This window comes from Zootoca vivipara, chromosome 17 (genome assembly GCF_963506605.1).
Source record: "Zootoca vivipara chromosome 17, rZooViv1.1, whole genome shotgun sequence".
In the NCBI taxonomy this organism is placed as follows: Eukaryota; Metazoa; Chordata; class Lepidosauria; order Squamata; family Lacertidae; genus Zootoca; species Zootoca vivipara.
The window spans coordinates 38,627,418-38,648,950 of record NC_083292.1 but is presented as its reverse complement, the minus strand read 5'-3'; positions in this window follow the sequence as shown (position 1 = coordinate 38,648,950).

Sequence of the window (21,533 nt, the reverse complement as noted above, 5' to 3'; positions counted from 1 at the left end):
AGGAGGGGGACAAGGAAGGAAGCAAAAAAAAAAAAAAAAGCCCTAACTCAGCACTTTGCTAATGCAAGGGGGTGGGGAGCCCTCCTCGGAGTAGACCCGTTGGGGTTGGAGAGCGGGGCGGATCCGGCTTGGGGTGGCAAAGTTGCGCTGGGGTAAATAAGCGTTTGTAGAGTTCAGACGTTGTTGTGGTTGCAGAAGCAAAGCAGCAGAAAAGGAAGGATCTGAATTTGGGGTGTGTGTGTTGCAGGACTGAGCCCCCGTGCAGGATTTAATTCCTAGGCCAGCCTCCCCCGTGTTAGAAGCTTTTTTTGTAGAATCATGCCGTTCTGCGGAACAATGAGGACTGGAATCTTAACTTCATTTTAAAGAGCAGTGCTGTGGTTTAGGGGTGGAACAGCTGCTCTGCATGCAGATATTCCCTGTTCAGTCCTCCTCATCTTCAGGTAGGCTTGGGAATGTCCCCGCCTGAAACCCTGGAGAGCTGCTGCCGGTCAGTGTCAACAATATGGAGCTAGATGGAACATGGTCAGACGCAGGATAAAGCCGCTTCCTAGGTTCCTATTTGAAAACATTCTAAAACAGCTGCAGGATATCTCCGCTGGTAGAGGATGAGACTCTATCAATCTCAGGGTCGTGGGGTCGATTCCCAAGTTGGGCAAAAGGATTCCTGCATTGGAAGGGGTTGGACTAGATGCCCCTCGTGGTCCCTTCCGATTCTATAATTTCACGAGCAACACCGTGTGTGCAGGGGTCAGCAAACGTTTTCAGCAGAGGGCCGGTCCACTGTCCCTCAGACCTTGTGGGGGGCCAGACTATATTTTGAAGAAGAAAAATATGAACGAATTCCTATGCCCCACAAATAACCCAGGGATGCATTTTAAATAAAAGCACACATTCTACTGATGTAAAAACACGCTGATTTCCAGACTGTCAGCGGGCCAGATTTAGAAGGCGATTGGGCCAGATCCGGCCCCCAGGCCTTAGGTTGCCTACCCATGGTTAAGTGCAACAGTCAAATAAAACAGGTCAACAGAAGCTGAAGAATTAATTTGTTTTCTTCTTAAGCACCTTTCTAGATCCTGCAGCACTCACCCACCCACCCCAAGATAGCTCTTTCCCATAGCTGAGCCACAGTGTGCCTCTGAGCATGGGCTGAGTGCAATTCCTGCATCTTCCAGTAACTGTTGCCTGCCTTCCACCCATCCAGAAATGGGCCTAAGGAAGCTCAAATTCTTGGAACAGTTCAGGGCCTCAAAATGACTAGGCAACTATTCAACATGTTTAAGCGCCCCCTCGGTCAGTTGCGGACTCTACTACATTGAAGGTTTTTAAGCAGAGATTGGATGGCAGGAGGGGGCGGTGGAAAATGTCCTCTGCCTCCCCCAATGCCCCGATCCCCGGCGTGGTGGCGATCAAGCAGGAAAATGACCTGGCGGACATGCTCTCCGGCATCGGGGCGCCCGAGAAGGCAGCCCAGGAAGCAGGAGGAGGACAACGACCAGGAGCAGGGCCGTCTTTAGCAGATGCAGAGGCTTGGGAGGGAAGCTGCATGCCCGCCAGCCATATAGTTGGGGGGGCGCAGCTGGCGGGTGTGCAGGGAAAGGGGAGACTGCTGGCAAAGCCACGCAGCTCCCCCACTCGCTGGGGCACCCCTGAGAGGCCGGCGCCCATGCGCAACGAACCACTAAGACCAATGGGAAAGATGGCTCTGAGCATACAGCCCAAGAGGTTCCCCCCCCCCAGGACCCCCCAATTTGTGATTATCTGTTTTTCTTGCTCCTCGTGTCCCCTGCCGTGGTGCCAAAAAGTTTATATGACCACCCCCAGCCTCTGCCTCCCAATTTTGGAGCATTTAAGTTTAATTTTTATTCTGAAACTGGGCTGCCTGTATCCAACCTTAGAGTAGACTCACTGAAATGGCTGGGCCTGTTTAATTTAGATCCATCAATTTTGCTGGGTCTACTCTGAGCAGGACTTAGCTTATCGCCTCCCTTTGTTTCATTCCGTGCTCTTGTGACATGAGAAGGTTTTAGCTCTATTAATTTCAGCCAGTTTACTCTGCCAGTCTGTGTAATACTGAGCTAGATGGGACCAATGTGTTGCTATATCGGGGCTAAGAAATCCCCACAGCACCAGCTCTCAAGGATTCTTGGGGATCCTTGGAAGTATCCACTGCCATTTAAACTGAGGAGGTTTCTAGTCCTCATGAATTGCAGGAAGGGAGCATCACATAGCAATATGGTCTTATGTCTAGTGCAGGCACCCCCAAACTTCGGCCCTCCAGATGTTTTGGACTACAATTCCCATCTTCCCCGACCACTGGTCCTGTTAGCTAGGGATCACGGGAGTTGTAGGCCAAAACATCTGGAGGGCCGCAGTTTGGGGATGCTTGGTCTAGTGCTAGGCCTGCTCAAAGTAGACCCATTACAACTAATAGGCATGGCTAGCTTAGATCCATTCATTTCATTAGGTTTACACAGAGTAGAACTTCTCTATAATTACTTTTTGTGGGTCTCCTGCTGTGATTCTGTAACGCCTAAAGGTTTTTGGTGGTCCTCCAAGGCTGACAAAATGTATCCTTAAAGCAAAAAAGGCCACACACAGAGACACACAATTTACCCTTTAGTGGCATGGCCCTCCGCTATGGGTCTATGTGGCCCCCGGCTTGAAAAAGTCAGCCACTCCATCCCTACCTAATGGTATGATTTGTTTGACAGTGGAACTGTCCGCCTCATGAGGTGGTGGACTCTCCTTTGCTGTGAAGTGTTCCAGCAGGTGTCTGTGTGACTTTTGGGCAAGAACCCGTACTCCCGTTGGGGGTTGGGATGGATGACCTCAAAGGGTCCCCTGCAGCTCTGTGGCTTTAGGGTGAATGGGAGTCAAGAAGAAGCTCCATTGTTATATGAATACTTCTTCGCAGATGGTACTTGCTGTAAAATACATACCACCTTTTTAAAAACAATATAATAATAATACAAAGCCTGCTTTTTTGTTTTCCTTGAATACTGTTTTAGTCACAAGCAAAATTTCAGCAATTAATCAACTGAGGGTTTCTTGAAGGAGGTGACAGCTGTGATCTAGAGAACAAACAGTGGATCTCTCTCTCTCAGATTATACATTTATTTGCTTGTTTTATTCAATCTGTTTGTCGGCTTTTTATTTTTTATTTGTTGCATTTATACGCCACCTCCAAAAGAGCTCTTGGGGGCATACATAGTTCTCCCTCATCCCCATTTCATCATCACAACAACCCTGTGAGGTAGGCTGAGAGAAGCAGCGATTGGCCCAGGGTCACCCAGGGAGCTTGGTGACTGAATGTGGGGATTTGAACCCTGATCTCTCGGGTCGTAGTCCAACATCCTAAGCGCTTCACCACAATGGCTTTGTTAACTGGTTCCAGTTGGAGAGTGAAACCCTCATCTTTCATAGGGTTTCCCACCTCTGTAAAAGTCAGACAGTACCATCAACACACTCACTCTGAATCATAAAGTCGTGCTTTTAAGTTAAGCGTTTTTATTTTTTTAAAGAGAGAGCAGCTATAGAGCTTGAAAGCAGAATTGAACACAAGTAATAAAATACCTGCCCCTAAACGCCGTTCTGTGCCACACATTAAAATAACTCGGCAGCAAATCCTCAAATGCTCCAGTAAAATATTGTCAGAGCTAAAATATCATCAAGATTGGAAGATTCAGGATAGACAAAAAAAGGACATTTTCATGAAGAGCATAGTTAAACTGCGGAACTCCCTGTCACAAGAGCCTTGATATGACTGAACTAGGGGCTCCGCCCCTCCTCATGTTGCTGGCCAACTCTGAACTGCCTTGTGACAAGACTTTTTATCGATCCATCTATTTATATTATTTTCAGTTTCAGTTTAACAAAATCTTCCTTTACATTTGTATCCCTCGTTTCGACTTCCCTCCCCCCCTTCTCTGGTTACATAGAAAAATCGTCTAATTAAACTGCACCTTTTGACTTCTTTTTTAGATTCTATCTACTTCCCCTCCCCCCCCATCACCTTTTAACTGCTTGTTTTTATCTGAAGGCAGCCCTTTTTAGGGAAGTTTTTAATGGTTTATGTTTTATTGTGTTTCTAATATTTTGTTGGAAGCCACCCAGAGTGGCTGGGGCAACGAAGTCAGATGGGCAGCATATAAATATTATTATTATTATTACCCAGAAATCCCGCTAGGGATGGAACTGAAGGACTTCTGCGTGCATGCGCTACTATCTTCCTATATAAATAGAAATGTAAGGTGTCGTCACGAATAACCTTTATCAAAAAAACAGAAGCCTGCCTTTTAGGGATAATAGGACATACCGAAATTATTTATGCATGATGCGCAGAAATGGATAGAAGATACCGTCCCAACCAAGGAAGAGTGGCAAGTAAAATTAAGGGACTATGCAGAAATGGCAAAACGTATGGGAAGAATAAGAAATCAAGACGAAAAAGAGCCTTAAGTAAAGAACAGGGAAGTTATGTAGATTATTTAAAGAACTATTGCAAACAACAACAACCACAACAACATTGTTTATATATACTGTCCATCTGGCTGGGTTGCCCTAGCCCAGGGGTCAGCAACCTTTTTCAGCCATGGGCCGGTCCACTGTCCCTCAGACCATGTGGTGGGTCGGACTATATTTGTTGGGGGGAATGAACGAATGCCTATGCCCCACAAATAACCCAGAGATGCATTTTAAATAAAAGCACACATTCTGCTCATGTAACAACATGTTGATTCCCGGACCGTCTACAGGTCAGATTTAGAAGGCAATTGGGCCAGATCTGGCCCACGGGCCTACCCATGGCCCCTAGCCACTCTGGGCTGCTCCCAGCAGAATAGTAAAAGCACAATAAAACATCTAACATTAAAAACTTCCCAAAAAAGGGCAGCCTTCAGATAAAATCAAGCAGTTAAAAGGTGATGGGGGGGGGTAGTAGACAGACTCTAAAAAAGAAATCAAGGGGGAGGTGCAGTTTAATTAAACAATTTTTCTATGTAACCAGAGAGGGGGGGGGAGGGAAGTCAAAATGAGGGATACAAAAGTAAAAGAAGATTATTGTTAAACTGAAAACTGAAAATAATATAGATAATAATATAAATTGATCGTTAAAAGGTGTTGTCACAAGGCAGTTCAGAGTTGGCCAGCAACATGGGCATGGGCAGAGCTCCTCGTTCTGTCATATCTAGGCTCGAATCCTCTACCCATTTCCTGGTAAGAAGCCCCACTGAACTCCGTGAGACTTACTTCCAAGTAGACATTGTGCCATCAATACAGGTTGTGCTATTGTTGGTCTGTCTGAAAGCTTTCGACAGAGCACCTCGCCAAAGATTCCTCAGCAAGCTTGGCAGTCGAGGAAGAAGTGAAGAGGTTCTTTTGTGGGCGAGGAATTGGTTCAGTTGCAGGAAGCAAAGGGCAGGAATCAATGGGCAGTTCTCCCGAATGGAGAGAAGTAGAAAGGATTAGTATGGGAACCTGCGTTTTTTATATTGTCCAGAAAGGATGTTTAGACAGGAGCGAGCAGTGAGGTGGCCAAGTCTGCTGAAGTTCAGGGTCAGTAAAACAAACAAACAAAAAAGAGATTGAAGGACCTTTCCTGACTGGGTGACTGGCCTGATCCAGCAAGCTCTTCTTGTGTTGGACTTGCTGATCGGAAGGTCAGCGGTTCAAATTGAGCTCCCTTTGCTCTGTCCCAATTCCTGCCCACCTAGCAGTTTGAAAGCATGCCAGTGCAAGTAGATAAATAAGTACCACTGCGGCGGGAAGGTAAACGGTGTTTCCCTGCGCTCTGGCACTCATCTTGTTTCTCCGTGTGCCAGAAGCGATTTAGTCCTGCTGGCCACATGACCCGGAAAACTGTCTGCAGACAAACGCCAGCTCCCTCGGCCTGAAAGCAAGATGAGCGGCACAACCCCATAGTCGCCTTTGACTGGACTTAACTGTCCAGGGGTCCTTTGCCGTTACCTCTTGTGTTGGAATAAATCAGGCATCCCCAAACTTCGGCCCTTCAGATGTTTTGGACTACAATTCCCATCTTCCCTGGCCACTGGTCCTGTTAGCTAGGGATCATGGGAGTTGTAGGCCAAAACATCTGGATGGCCGCAGTTTGGGGATGCCTGGAATAAATAAATATATATATGGGATGATGGGAGGGGAGATGCTCTCAAATGACTGCTGAAGACCAAACAAAAAATAATAATAATAAATGCTTCCAGTAGCACCTTAGAGACCAACTAAGTTTGTCATAGGTATGAGCTTTCGTGTGCAGGCACACTTCTTCAGATACACTGAAACAGAAGTCACCAGAACCTTATGTATAGTCAGAAGGTGGGGAGGGGTATTACTCATAAGGGTGGTGGGAATGGGTGATTGGCTGATAGGAGTGGTAAACCTGTTGACGACTGCTGAAGACCAGAGAGAGGACTGCGGCACAGGCACCCCCCCCCCAGAGGCCAGCACAACCAGGAAATAACAGGATGAGGCACGCTCCCTGCGGAACAGGCCTACAAGCGCATCTCCTTCCCAGGCTGAGCTCATTAGTTCCAGCAAGCGGATCCATTAGTGACACTGGCAATTAAGTGTGCAAAAGCGACGGCAACGTGCAACAGCCGGCCTCTCCCCCGGGGGGGGGCACTGAGGCACCCGTAGGAAAAATGATCCAAGCCCCTGCCACCGTGGGGCATGAGTGGGGGGTGCCGTCTCCAGGATTCTCCTTAAGAATATAAAGATGGGAGTGAGTTGTTGAATGCCAGTTTCTGGGAATCCCAGACTCTCCGAGGGACAGTCCCAGATTTACAGAAGCCGCCCCGGTTTCTGGTTGGATCCCGGAATGTCCCGCTTTCCCTTAGGATGTCCTTATTTCCATAGGAGAAATGTTGGAGGGTATGGAGTTATGCGACCTGTGAGCCAAGAAGATACAACCTTCAGAAGAGGGCAACCCCGTATAGGGAAGTTTTGGAATGCTTAAGGTTTTGTTATGCTTCTGTGTATGTTGGAAGGCGCCCAGAGGGCTTGGGGCAACCTAGTCAGACGCGCAGGGTATAAATAATAAAATGGTGATGATGGAATAGGACACCCCCATCCCATTTCTATCAGAGAAATGTTGGAGGGAATGGAATCCCAATTGGGGAAGAGTTGCGTCCATGCCCCGCTTGCGAGCTTCCCAAGAGAGGAATCTGGTTGGTCACTGTGAGAACAGGATGCTGGACAAGAGGGGCCATTGGCCTGATCCAGCAGGCTCTTTGTGTCTTTGGATTCAGCTAGTGGGCCAAAGTCCCCCCCCCAGCCCTGAATCTTAAGAGCTGGAAGGGACCCAACTCCAGCAAAGCAGGAATCTCAGCTCAATCTGATTTGAAAGGTCCTGAAAGACCTACATTGGCTCCCAGTACGTTTCTGAGCACAATTAAAAATGTTGATGCTGACCTTTAAAGTCCTAAATGGCCTCGGCACAGTATACCTGAAGGAGCGTCTCCACCCCCATCGTCCAGCCCGGACACTGAGGTCCAGTGCTGAGGGCCTTCTGGTGGTTCCCTCACTGCGAGAAGTGAAGTTACAAGGAACCAGGCAGAGGGCCTTCTTGGTGGTGGCGCCTGCCCTGTGGAACGCACTCCCATCAGATGTCGAGGAAATAAACAACTACCTGACTTTTAGAAGACATTTGAAGGCATCCCTGTTTAGGGAAGTTTTTAATGTTTGCTGCTTTATTTTGTTTTTAATCTGTTGGGAGCTGTCCAGAGTGGCTGGGGAAATCTAGTCGGATGGGCGGGGTATGAATATATTATTATTATTATTTATTATGGATGGGGGGGGTTCAGTTTACTGGTCTAGATTTGGGGAGCGGAGTGGCAAAGGTGACGGCAACTGCCAAAGTTTTCTACGAGCAAGTCTTCCTACTTGGTTCCTCGCCGAGGTCTGAAGCTGTAGGCTTTTGGCTTGTATTTCAAGCTCTGCTTCTCGGCTCAGGAAAAGAAACACACCCCTCAGGTTGCGACTTGTGAGGCTGCGAAGAGGAGGAACCCGCTGCCAGTCCAGACACGGCACCGACAAGCCCGGGCTTGGAGATCTGCAGGGCACGCCGACACCCACACCCTCGCCCCTCCTGCGCTCCCCGAGGTTTTCCTCCCTGGCCCAAGGTTTCGACACTAAGATTTTGTCAGATCAGGAGATGAGAGAAGACCGGGCACCCCGGAAAGGATGTTGGCTGGGGGCCATTTGCACAGTTGGCTCGCATCTTGTGCAGGCACTGAGTTCCAAGGGTTCTGAGTTCGAGAATCGCTTATACTCAAACCCTCAGAGCTGCCCCGCAGCTAGCGGATGAGGGAGAGACAGAGAGACTCCTTTATACTCTCTCACAGCCCATGTGCCAAGTGGGTCTTTGCAACAAGCAAGGCGGAGGGACTTATATTTTTGCACCTGGTGACCCTAGCGGACCCGGTACAAAAAGAGGTTTTAAGGTCCCCGATTTGCTTGGATTTTCCCTGCACAACCACAACTCGGTGGCCTTCAAAGTTGAAACAGTTGAAACAGCACAAGTTAAAGGTACGTTAGATGTGCTTGCGCTAGACTAGCGCACACAATGATGGTTTTCTTCCAGTATCTCACAGTCGAAAACGGGCAGCCCTGGTTGCCTTAAGGGACTTGGAAGGGAAGAAATTGGCTCAATTCTAAATTTAACACGAACCTTTCCCCCCCTGATTTGTGGTTCCCTAAGTGCAACACAGCAATCTTTCGAAATTTGCACTTCTCCTAATTTTGCAATGCAGTGCTCTGAACCACACACCCCCTGTTTTCAGTACAATATCTATAATGGAACATAGCTTGTGGAAATGTTTGCATTCGGGGACATTGTGTGCAAAGCATATTAAAGTACACAAATATTCTGAGATTTCTTCAAAAATACAAATTTTCACACTGAGGGGTTTTTTTTTTATGTAAAGTAGATCAGAAATGGGGCAGGCTAAGTTAAAGGCTGGGAGAACAAGAATCTGAAATTAACAGATTTGTCCATTTCTACTGTGCACAAAACCCATTCTCAGGCCTAGGATCACAGCCCCCCCCCAAATGTCTCACACCCCCAAGTGACATATTTATCTTTGTTGCCTGCCTTATGGGGTACCGGTATCCCAGTGCTGGATGGAGGGGACTCGGGTTCAAATTTCAAGACAGCCACGAAAGGTTGTTGTGAGCATAACAATTGGGAGGAGATACCGACATACCACAGGCTCTTTGGGCAGAAGTGGGCCCAAACAAGCAAAAACTTTGTAGGCAGATGTTATTAATTAAGACTTCCGGAGGTGGAGGTGGAGACCTGAAGAAGGCCTTTGGCCATTTCCCCACTGCGAGTTCGGGATGCGCAAGGCCGGATCGCACAAATGGGAGTCTAATGAGGTGCACAAATGGGAGTCTAATGAGGTGGGACATAATGAACATTTTGTTCATTTGCCCTTGCTCAGCATCACCCCGGAGAGAAAAGTAACAAGAGTTTGTGCTGCGAGATCCTGCCCTTGTAGGTCCGCAGCTCAATGGTAGAACATTTGTCTTGAAAGAAAGAAAGGGAAAGTATATTTTACCACATGTGGTGGACTTGCAAAGAGGTAAAGGATTTCTGGGAGATGGTATATAATGAGTTAAAGAGAGTGTTTAAAAATACTTTTGTTAAAAAACCAGAAGCTTTTCTATCGAGTATAGTCAGCAACCTTTTTCAGACATGGACTGGTCCACTGTCCCTCAGACCATGTGGTGGGCCGGACTAGTTTTTTTTTTGGGGGGGGGGGAATAGAACGAATTCCTATGCCCCACAAATAACCCAGAGATGCATTTTAAATGAAAGGACACATTCTACTCATGTAAAAACACACTGATTCCCGGACCATCCGCAGGCCGGATTGAGAAGGCGATTGGGCTGCATCCAGCCCCCAGGCCTTAGGTTGCCTACCCCTGGTACAGTGGGTGAAAAGATACCAAGGGAAGATAAATGACTGTTTATGTACGCAACAACTGCAGCAATAATTCTTTTAGCCCCAAAATGGAAACAGCAAGAAGTACCAACGAAAGAAGAGTGGCAGTTGAAGATGATGGACTTTGCAGAACTGGTGAAGCTGAGAGGAAAAAGCCGAAACCAGCAAGGTCAAGTATTCCAAACAGACTGGAGTAAATTCATACGATTTATCTGAAAGATCATTGTAAGCAATTGACATCACTAGCAGGGTTGTCTGAAGCCTTGTAATGAGAAGTTTTCGATCTTTCTATATTTATTTAAACTTTTGAGATATTCTGCAATGAGTGTACTGTAATTAGAATTGGAAAATGTATAAATTGCAATGATAGAAAGGTTAATTCTGAAAGCCATGAGGTGGGAGGGAAGGAAGTCGATAGACTCTAAGAGCCAAGAGCGGTATAGTGGATAAAGATAATTGTAAATGTATAATATTAAATGGAAAATAAACAAAATTTATATATTTTTAAAAGAGCACCTGTCTTGCATGCAGAATGTATTTGTTTCAGCATCTCAAGGTACAGCTGGGAATCTCCCCTTGCCTAAGAGCCTCTGCCAGTCCGTGTAGACAATACTGAGCCAGATGTATGAGTGATCCCATCTCAAGATGTAGCTATTAGCAGAGAAAACCTGTAATTGCTTGGGGCCAGTTTACCGATGAGATTGCCTTACTCCATCTGCACCCACTCGGCATCTTCGATGGGCGGATCTGACACTATTACAAGGCCCATATAAGACCCATTCCATATTTGTAAGAAATCGATATTTTACTGAGGCGGCACCTAAACTTTGGAACTCCCTGTCTCTTGATTTCAGGCAGGTGCCTTCACAGTACTCTTTGCAGGGCCTGCTAAAACATCTTTTAAAAATAAACCTTTTTATTGCGTTTTACATTGCAAATTTAAATTCAAACAATAAACATCCTTGTCCTCATTTTGGATTCCCTGAATCATCAGATTCCCCTCCACCCCTCTGTGGTTACCATTTTCAAACTTTTCCCACTGCTTCACTTATTTTCTTATATAACCCAATTTTCCCCTAGTTCTTAATACATTATACAAACGTTATTCGAATCCTGCCAAAGTTTTTAGTTGTCTACAACGTTCTCTTAGGTACATTATTAATTTCCCCCTTTCCTTTTTACAGGTGAAACTTGGGAAATTAGAATATCGTCAAAAAGTGCATTTATTTCAGTAATGCAACTGATTATTTTTTGTTTTTCTTTTAATTTTTACAAATGCTTTCTTTTGGAAATTCCACAGGAATAAAGCAAATAGTTACAATCATACAAAAATAAACATCGCTATTACATTTCATTAATTACATTCCATTTATAATTGACCCGCCTAACAACAAATAATTACAATTACAACAAATAAAGGCTTGACATATCTTGCTTTGCATACCATGCATCTATCTCATATATTGGTTTCACCTTTTAAATTGCATTAGTGAAATAAATGCGCTTTTCGACGATATTCTAATTTTCCAAGTTTCACCTGTAAAGTTCTTCTCTTCCCGGTTTCTGATTTTCCTGGTCAGTTTCGCCATTTCGGCATAGTCCATCATCTTCATCAGCCATTCATCTTTGGTCGGGACCTTGTCTTCTTTCCACCTGCTGAAACATTTTTGTTTAGACAAGCCTACCCAGATGTTTAGGAAGCTGAAGGGCATTTTAAGCTGTTTTCAGTCAACTGTTATTTTAACCTTTCAAATGTCCTAAATTATTGTTGCTAATTTTTCTCACTGGTAATTTTACTGTTTTCTATCTCTCTCCTTTTTTTGTAAATGGCTTTGAGGGTTATCTCTCTCACTTTACAATCCAGTGGAGCATAAGTTTTATGAAATGAAACCATAAATAAATAAATATAAAGCAGTTTCCTGTATTTCTGGGTCCTGGGCCCGGTGAGTTTTGACATCTTTGTGAAAGACAAGGAGTAAATGATAAATTTGTAGGTGACACGCAGATGGGCGGGGTGGCTAATAGCTCAGAAGACAGATTCATGATGATCTTGACAGGAGGGAGAAACTGAGCCAAGGCTAACAATATAAATTTCAGCCGAGATAACGTGCCAAGTATTGCACAGAGGGAGGAAGAGTCAGACACAACCCAGACAGGATTGGCGAATGCCAGGCTTGGCACCTGAAAGAGATCTAGGCATGTGGTTGTTTTTAATAGACCACAAGCTGAACGTGAGCCAGAAACGTGATACGGCGGCAGAAAAGGCAAAGGCGATCTTGCCCAGATCACCAGGAATAATGGCTCCCCCTCTGTTCTGTTTCACCCAGACTTCACTCGGAGTCCTCTGCTTATGAAGGATTTTAACAAGATGTGGGATTAATTCGGAGAACCGCCTTCTGGTGGTTCCCTCACTGTGAGAAGTGAAGTTACAGGGAACCAGGCAGAGCAGGGCCTTCTCGGTGGTGGCGCCCGCCCTGTGGAACACCCTCCCATCAGATGTCAAGGAAATAAACAACTACTGTATCTGACTTTTAGAAGACATCTGAAGGCAGCCCTGTTCAGGGAAGTTTTTAATGCCTGATGTTTTATTGTGTTTTTAATTCTGTTGGGAGTCGCCCAGAGTGGCTGGGGGAACCCAGCCGGGTGGGCGGGGTATGAATAAAAACTTGTTGTTATTGTTGTTCCCGTGGGCAACTACTTGGCCACTAGACTAGGTAAGCCACTGGCCGGATCCTGCAAGTTCTCCTGATGGTCTTCACCTGGGTCCTTCAGACGACGGCGGGTCTTGCTCGAAGGCAGTGTGAGCAGCGCCTTGTTAATTGGACTGCAATCGATGCCCCAGCCGGAATGCCATCAATTAAAAGCATCTCCTGCTCCTCCACCGGCCCTTCGCTGTCCTCGCTCCCTCTCCAGATTAATCAGCTCCTGTCCCAGCCACCTTAACCCTCCCCCCCTCCGTCTCCCATTAGTATTTTTTATCCTTCCATCTATTCATTACACTCTTTTGCTCCCTAACCGTCCAAGTTTCACCCTTCCAACGTTCTCCCCATCCTCTCCCCTCTTTCCCTCCCCCCTCCATTATCTCGCTTTTTTGCTCTCCATCTATCTCTCTCCCCCTGACAAGGAGGTATGGATCTGTACCACGCCAGGAATACCAATGCGGTGCCTCCGAAGCAGATTTGGCGACGGCGGGCGAGGGGCTGCCGGTCTCGGTGCAAAAACAATTGTCTGGCCCGGTGAGTGGGTGGGTGGGGGGCGGTTGCTGGTGTCCGGTCTATGTTGGGACAGCGGCGGCAGCATGGGATAGTGGTTAGAGCTTCGGGCTAGGACCTGGGAGTGGCCAGGGGTCGAGTCAGCGCTCAGGCGTAAGACGCCATAAGGTGTGACCTTGGGGGCCGGTCACTGCCTTCCTCAGCCTCAGCCTGCCCCACAGGTTGTTGTGGGGATTCAGTCAGTAGAGAACCAGGTGAACACCGCCTTGGATAACCACCTTCTCCTTGGAGAAGAAAAAAAGTGGGGTAGAAATGCAATAAATAAGTAAATAAAGAAATGATCTACCTCGCAGGGTTGTTGTATGGAAACATGGGGAAGAGGAGAACTAAGCAGACCACATTGAAGTCATCAGAGAGGGAAAAGTGGGATATAAAATTCAATGAATTTATGGCTCTTCCTCGTTACCGGTAGTATGAAACTTCCCCGCCTGTCACGCCGGAGACGGGTTCGATTCTCCGACGGGGAGGCTGTATTGCTTTCACTGCTTGGCACGTTGAGATATATAGCTCAGTGGGTTAGACCGTGGCGGTGATAACACCAAGTTTGCAGGTTCAATCCCCATATGAGACATTTGCAAATTCCTGCATTGCAGGGGGCTGGACTAGATGATCCCCAGGGTCCCTTCCAGCTCTTTGATTCTATGAATAAATAAGAAACAGTTTAAGCCACCTGTGCAGCCGACAGTTCCATGAAAGGGGGTGGGACATAAATGTAAGAAGCTGGTGAACTGCAACACAGTAGCGACAACTGGGTCATTCATCCCAAGCCGTTGGTTTTGAGAGATAGACTGCATCTGACCAAGGAAGTTCCATTTCTTTGCCCTTTCAAGCTCTCAGAAGATGCTGGAATTAGTCGGGGCACTGCCACTGCCTCTCTTTTTTGCCATCAGGGATCATTCAGGATACGTGTGTGTGTCTGTGTGTGTGTGTGAAGGACATCCCTGTGTCGGGAAAAGACCCCGGGCGCTCCCCTCCGCTGGCAAGAGTTCAAATCTATCCCCAGCTCTGCCTGAAGACTGAACTCAAGAGCTTCTGGATTCAGAGCCAAGGGCTCTGTCCCTGAGTGACGGCCCCCTCGAAACAAAACAAGCTTCGGGGGGCCTGAATAAAGGAACCGATATACAGGTGAAACTTGGGAAATTAGAATATTGTCAAAAAGTACATTTATTTAAGTAGCACAACTTAAAAGGTGAAACCAATATATGAGATAGATGCATGGCATGTAAAGCAAGATATTTCAAGCCTTTAATTGTTGTAATTGTAATTATTTGTCGTTAGGCGGGTCAATTATATATGGAATGTAATTAATGAAATTCAATAGTGATGTTTATTTTTGTATTGTTGTAACTATTTGTTTTATTACTGTGTGCTGTGGAATTTCCAAAAGAAAGCATTTGTAAAAATTAAAAGAAAAATTAAAAATAATAAGTTGCATTAGTGAAATAAATGCACTTTTCAATGGTATTCTAATTTTCTGAGTTTCACCTGTACACAGGGGCCGAGGAGGAGGAGGAGGAGGAGGAGGAGGAGGAGGAGGAGTTTGGATTTGATATCCCGCTTTATCACTACCCTAAGGAGTCTCAAAGTGGCTAACAATCTCCTTTCCCTTCCTCCCCCACAACAAACACTCTGTGAGGTGAGTGAGGCTGAGAGACTTCAGAGAAGTGTGACTAGCCCAAGGTCACCTAACAGCTGCATGTGGAGGAGCAGAGAATTGAACCCGGTTCACCAGATTACAAGTCCACAGCTCTTAACCACTACAGGCCCAAATACGCCCACTTCCCCTATTCGAGGCCTGATTTCTCTCCCCCAGCCCGCAATCCCCGAATCAAACACTCATTGAAAAAAGCCCCCCAGTGGCAGGGAGCTGGGACGCGGCAGTGAGACCCCAGCCGGGTGCTTCTCATCAGCCTAAGCCCTGGGGCCGCTCTGATGCCTTGCCGGCGGGCAAGCACCACCCGCGGCAGAAATGCCAGCAGTTCCAAAACGGCCTTCATTACAGCCCAGCAGGGGGGTGGCTCTCCTTTATGCGCGGAGTCTGCCAAAACGAAGGCGTCACTTTGGCAGCGGTTAGCAAGCGGAGCAATCCAAAAGTGGCACCCAGCAGGGCGCCGCCTCTGAAATTGACTCGAGTCTCTTTCTCTCTCCCTCTTTCTCTCCCCCCCCTTTCCTTTTCTCTCCCCTAAGAAAGAGATTAATTGAGTTGGACAAGTTGGAGTCACAGAATCGACAGGGAAAGGGAGCAAGCGAGTTGGGCTGCCGGCGGGGGGGGGGGGGGGGAGATAACGCCGCTGGGGAGAGAGATTGCATATTTTTGAAGTTGTGCTTTTGTCCCTACTCCCATTTCCCAGTCGTCAGTTCTCCAGGTTGCACAAAAATCCGTCAGCCGTTTGCCGCAAATTTCTCCCAATGGGTGCATTTTTAGATGCACGTTGCACATTCTTTGCAAGCTGTTTCCACACTAATATGACGCCTTTTTGCATGCTGGTTTCACTAATACGTTCATTCTTAGGCATGCTCTCCCCTATGATAAGAGGTGGTTTTTGGGGGGATGTGTGTAAATATTATTCAGTAGAAGAACTGCTCCGCAAAATTCAGAGAAGTGTGAGTTTCAGAGGATGCCTGCACTTCATTTTACAGATTGTTTCAGAAAGTTCGCTTTTAAATGTAAACTGAATTGAATTTCTCCCTTTCTCCCTCCCCCCCACCGGCTTCAATCCCTTGTGTGAGCAATCAAAATCAAAGTGGAAAGGCAAAGACTTTGTTTTGTTTTGTGTGAGTCTTTCTCTCTCTTCCTATATAATAAAAATGTAAGGTGTCGTCACCATAGCTGCCAAGTATCCCGTTTCCGCCGGGAAAACCCCTTTTTTCCTACCGTTTCCCGGCGGTCTCCCATTTAGCTTTTTATCCCGATATTGTCCCTTAAAACTGCTTCTGCCGGCAGCCATTTTTCTGGTGCCGCTTTGCCCTTCTATGGGCACCAGAAAATGGTGGCGCCGGAAGTCGCTTCCACGCATGACCGGAAACGCGTAAAAGCGACTTCCGGTGGAGCTTTGCCCTTCTATGGGCATCAGAAAATGGCGATGCCGATGCCGGAAGTCGCCTTTACGTGTTTCCGGTCATGCGTGGAAGCGACTTCCGGTGCTGGCGCCGCCATTTTCTGGTGCCCATAGAAGGGCAAAGCTCCACCGGAAGTTGCGTCTACATAACTTCCGGTGTCGCGGGCTGCCAATCCCGGATCTTTCCGTCCAGGACTTGGCAGGTATGGTCGTCACACAGACCCATGCCAACTGCAGTGTGAGAAACAGGAGGCAGGGAGACCCAGGCAAGCTGTTTAATGGAGGTGGGAAAAGAGTATTTCTCTGTGTGTGGAAGCCTTGCATGATTACCAGGAGGTCCAGGAGTCAGGGGACCTTCGATAGCTGCATTTATTTGTGAACAGCAACTCAGCCTAGCAGCTGGGACTTGCTACAAATGTAATCCTGAGGTTCTTCCAAGTAGTCCTCCGTAAGCTATAGCAGGAACCACACCCAGGGATGTCTCTGAAATAGACAAGCCACACTCACGACACTCACGGGTGTCAGAACCCCTTCATTCCAGGGACCCCCTCAGAGCCCAGCCTTACCTCAGGGCCTGCCTGATATATCCCTTAGTTTCTATAATAATACTACTAATAATTTATTATTTATACCCCGCCCATCTGGCCGGGTTCCCCCAGCCACTCTGGGCGGCTTCCAACAAAATATTAAAATACAGAAATCCATCAAACATTAAAAGCTTCCCTAAACAGGGCTGCCTTGAGATGCCTTCTAAAGGTCTGGTAATTGTTGTTCTCTTTGACCTCTGGTGGGAGGGTGTTCCACAGGGTGGGTGCCACTACCGAGAAGGCCCTCTGCCTGGTCCCCTGTAAGTTTCTAGGGAAAATGTCTCTCTTCTTATCCCAGGATGCCTTGGGGCACCCTTGCAACGACACATTTTCTCATTTCCCCAATCTTAAGTTCGGCTCCTCACGAAAATTTATCACAATATTTCAACTAATGCACATAGTTTCCTCTTTTTTGGCAAGCGATTTCCCTTAATCTAATGCCATTTATTTTGTGTGCCATTTCCCATAATATATGATATGATTATGATATGATATGACATGATATGATATGCATTTTTTATCCACTTTCCTCTGGCAGATGCATTTTGGCACACTGCATCAGGAAGCATTTGGAAAAGTGTGGGCTTGTTTTCTTTTTAAAAAGTGTGGGCTTGTTTTCTTTCAGTCTCAGTGGAAATTAGGTTGGGTTGCTTTGAAATGCAAATGAAATTTCTCCCCCGCCCCCACGCGAGGAATCGTCCAGCAGACACAGTGACCCACTTGCTAAGCTGTTCTCGGTGCCGGTTAGGGCAGGCATCTGGGCATGCGCAGAGTGTTTACCTCCTTCCTTGATGTCAACCATCAGGGCCTCTGGCAGAAGGACTGTGTCTTCTTATTTCATCCAACTTCAAAGGATGTATGGCGGTCACAGGCCACCCCAGGCTCCTTTGGGAGGAAGAGATTGAAACCCAATAAATAAACGCAAATAAATAAATGCAAGGTCTGAGCAGGGCGGGAGCATGTGGGAGCAGGGTGGAAAGGTTCTCACTAGTCATCCTCGTTCATAACATTTTGCAGAACATTTTCCAGTGCTCTCCCTGCACGTTACTATCCCAGGCTACACTGCAGGGTTGTCGTAAGCCCCTCTCCCCCTCCTCTCTCTCCCCCCTCTCCCTCTCTCCCATCTCTTAACTGTCCTTGGCGATTAAATTGGGTTGGCCTTTTTTCTGTGCCGGGGGAACTCTCAGCGCAGAGAAAAGGGCAACCCAATTTAATTTAATCACAGCAATAAAAAAGGGTTTTGACTCGAGTCAGAAGTTTTGCAAAGGCTGGTATAGATGGCAGCAGCCCTCCAGGAAACAGATAACAGAGGCAGACAGAGAGGAAACCAGGCCTCTCCCCAAGACCTCCTAGGATTTGCTTTCAGCAAAAACCCCAGGCTGAAAGGCAACTGCCGAGCTAAGCAGATCTCTTTCTCCTGCAGGTTTCCTGCCACTCAGCTTGCAAAATGGGACTTATTGGGCCTCTGCCCTCAAGGATGCTCCAGTTAAGATTCATTATCATGCTGATTGAGACTTAAAGCATTTTCTAAGCACCATATTAAGAGACGCAACAGCTCCGGCCTGCAGGCTCGCCGTCTAATAGACGTGATGCAAAAGGGAAAAGGAGCTGGAGAATTGAACCCGGGACTTCGTGCACACAAAGGAGGTGCTCTTCCACTGAGTGATGGCCTTTCAAAGGAGGAAGAGGAGTGTGGGAGGCACGCACCGCCCCCGGCAGCACGATCCCGGTGGGGTGCATAGCTGCCAAGTCTCCCGTTTTCCCCGGGAAATCCCCGTTTTTCCAGCTGTTCCAGCTGTTTTTGTTTCCCCCCGGTTTATTCTGGCGCGGGAGTGCGACTTCTGGCGTTGTGGCCATTTTGGAACTGGGCAAAGCAGCATCAAAAGTCACTTCTGAGCATGCTCCGCCCAGTTCCAAAATGGCGGCAGCGCTACTTCTGGTCTGCTATTTCCGGCCCGGTCCCTTATTTCTCTGACAGCAACTTGGCAGGTATGGTGGGGTGCCATCGCGGCTGGGCCCCCTGCCCGCGCTGGGCACCACGCCCCCAGGACGCGCATCAGCCCCGCCCCTGCCTGCTCTCCGCCCCCCGGTGCTGGAGCATGAAGCTCCACCACTGATAAGATCCCAGTCCTCATGGTTCCCAAGAAAGGGCTGGTGCAAATAGGAAGTTGGGAAGCTGCCATAGAGTAACTCGGACCCTTGTTCCATCTCGCTCGGTGTTTTCTGCGCAGAGCAGCAGCAGAGATCTGAGGTGGTTCTCAGGCCAGCCCGGAGATGAACCTGCGCTGTTCTGCATGAACAGCAAATTCTCTACCCACGAGCTGAGGGCCGTGCCAGAGCACGCGATTGCCACTCAGAATACCAGGATGTGGAAAGAAAGATACATGCTCATTCTTTTCTCCTTATATTTGCACTGCTGATGTTCGTTTTCAATTTAAATTTCCACCCGAGAGGGAACGAGAGAAAGAGAGACAGACGGGCAAGCGACGAGCTGCAGGTCTCTCTGACAAGACAAGCTTCCTCTTCGGTCTCTGTCTGGGCATGCAGAGGCAGGAACGCGGTTTGTCAACTCCGCCCCCTCCCCACCCCCACCCCACCCCACCCCGTCGGAAACGATAAACAGGCTGCCGCCATTGAAGTACCTGTTGACGCTCTGCCAGGAGCAGAGGGTTAGCCCAGGCAGGTGAACAGGTACGTGGCAGGTGTACGCAATCCAGGGAAGTAAGCTTTTGTAGACAGGATTTTAGGGATGGGAGGCACCCCCAAGGGTCATCTAGTCCAACCCCCTGCAATTTAGGAATCCCAGCTAAAGAATCTCTGACAGACCTCCATCCAACCTCTGTTTCAAAACCTCCAAGGAAAGAGAGGCCACCACCTTCCGAAGGAGCCTGTTCCACTCTTAAACAGCTCTTACCACCAGAAATTTCTTCCTAACGTTAGTCGGAATCTCCTTTCTTGTCATTTGAATCCATTGGTTCGGGTCCTTTCCTCTGCAGCAGCAGAAAACAAGATTGCTCCATCTTCCATGTAAAAGAGCTTCAGATATTTGAAGGTGGCTATCAGTCTTCTCTTCTCCATTCTTTGTTGTTTAGACGTTTAGTCATGTCCGACTCTTCGTGACCCCCTGGACCAGAGCACGCCAGGCACTCCTGTCTTCCACTGATCTTAGTTTTTTTTTTTATGTTGAGCTTCAGACCATATTTTGCGCTCTCCTCTTTCACCCTCATTGAAAGGTTCTTTAATTCCTCCTCTTTTCTCCATGCTAAACATACCCAACTCCTTCAACTGTTCCTCATCAGGCATGGTTTCCAGGCCCTTGATCATCTCAGTCGCCCTCCTCTGTACACTTTCCAGCTTGTCAACATCCTTCTTCAAATGTGCTGCCCCAAACTGGACACAGTATTCCAGTGGTGGTGTCTGACCAAGGCAGAACAGAGGAGTACTACTGCTTCCCTCGATCAGGACACTAGACTTCTGTTGATGCAACCGAAAATCGAAAATAGCATCAGCTATTTTGTTTTTGTTTTTGCTGCTGTATCACACTGTTGACTCAATTAAAATTTCCCCCAATCATAAGTTCAGCTCCTTACATCTCTATATCGGTTTGTGATTATTGAAAAGATACCCCCATAAAGAAGACTGGAAAAACTGTATATACAGGTATATACAGAAGCAATGTACACAGGTTAATACATTAGCAGGGTTTTTTTAAAAAATACTTGTAATGATATTATGAATGGACAATAAGTAATTTCAATGATTTTTCAATTTAAAATGGACATGCGGCGGTATGATGATAAACAATGGAACCAGGGAAGGAACTAGAACAGGGGTCCCCAGACTTACCGGGCTTTGGGCCGGTTCCCACCGCGCCGATCGCGCGGCGGGCCGGAGGGCGGGGGAGTGCGCGTCCGTGCTTACTGGCGCAGTGCCACGTTTCCAGGTCAGAAAAAGCGCCGAAAATCGTTTGTGCGCATGCGTATGGGCCTCCCCCGACCCGGAAGTGCACCAGAAATGACCTCTTCTGGGTCGGGAGAGGCCCATACGCATGCGCACAAAGGATTTTCGGCACTTTTTTTCCGACCTGGAAGAGTGCCGCCGCGCTGCGCGCCGTAAGAGCGGGTGGCGGCAGCGGCGAGCGGCGGGGGTCGTCGCGGGCCGGATTGGGAACCCAATTGGGCCGCATCCGGCCCCCGGGCCGTAGCTTGGGAACCCCTGAACTAGATGGAAATCTTTTCTTTTTTCCTTTATGTTTGATTATGTATTGTTTTTGGAAAATTAATTTTTAAAAAACGGATCTAGGTTATACTGATATATCTTATGAGTACAATCTGGTCTCAGCAGTTATAAAGGCTGAATAAACCAATAACAAAGAAAAGATATCCCTAGGAAGATTCAACAGCACAACCAGATCCGCTTTGCAGCCTCCCTGGGTACTTTGACCTGTCTGGAAAGACATCTTTGAGCTCAGAGGATGCCTCTCTCTTACCTGGATGGAGGACAGAGAGGGTTGGGGGCGGGCGGGGATGTAGAGCATGGGTAGGCAACCTAAGGCCCAGGGGCCAGATCTGGCCCAATCACCTTCTAAATCCGACCCGCAGACAGTCCAGGAATCAGCGTGTTTTACACGAGTAGAATGTGTCCTTTTGTTTA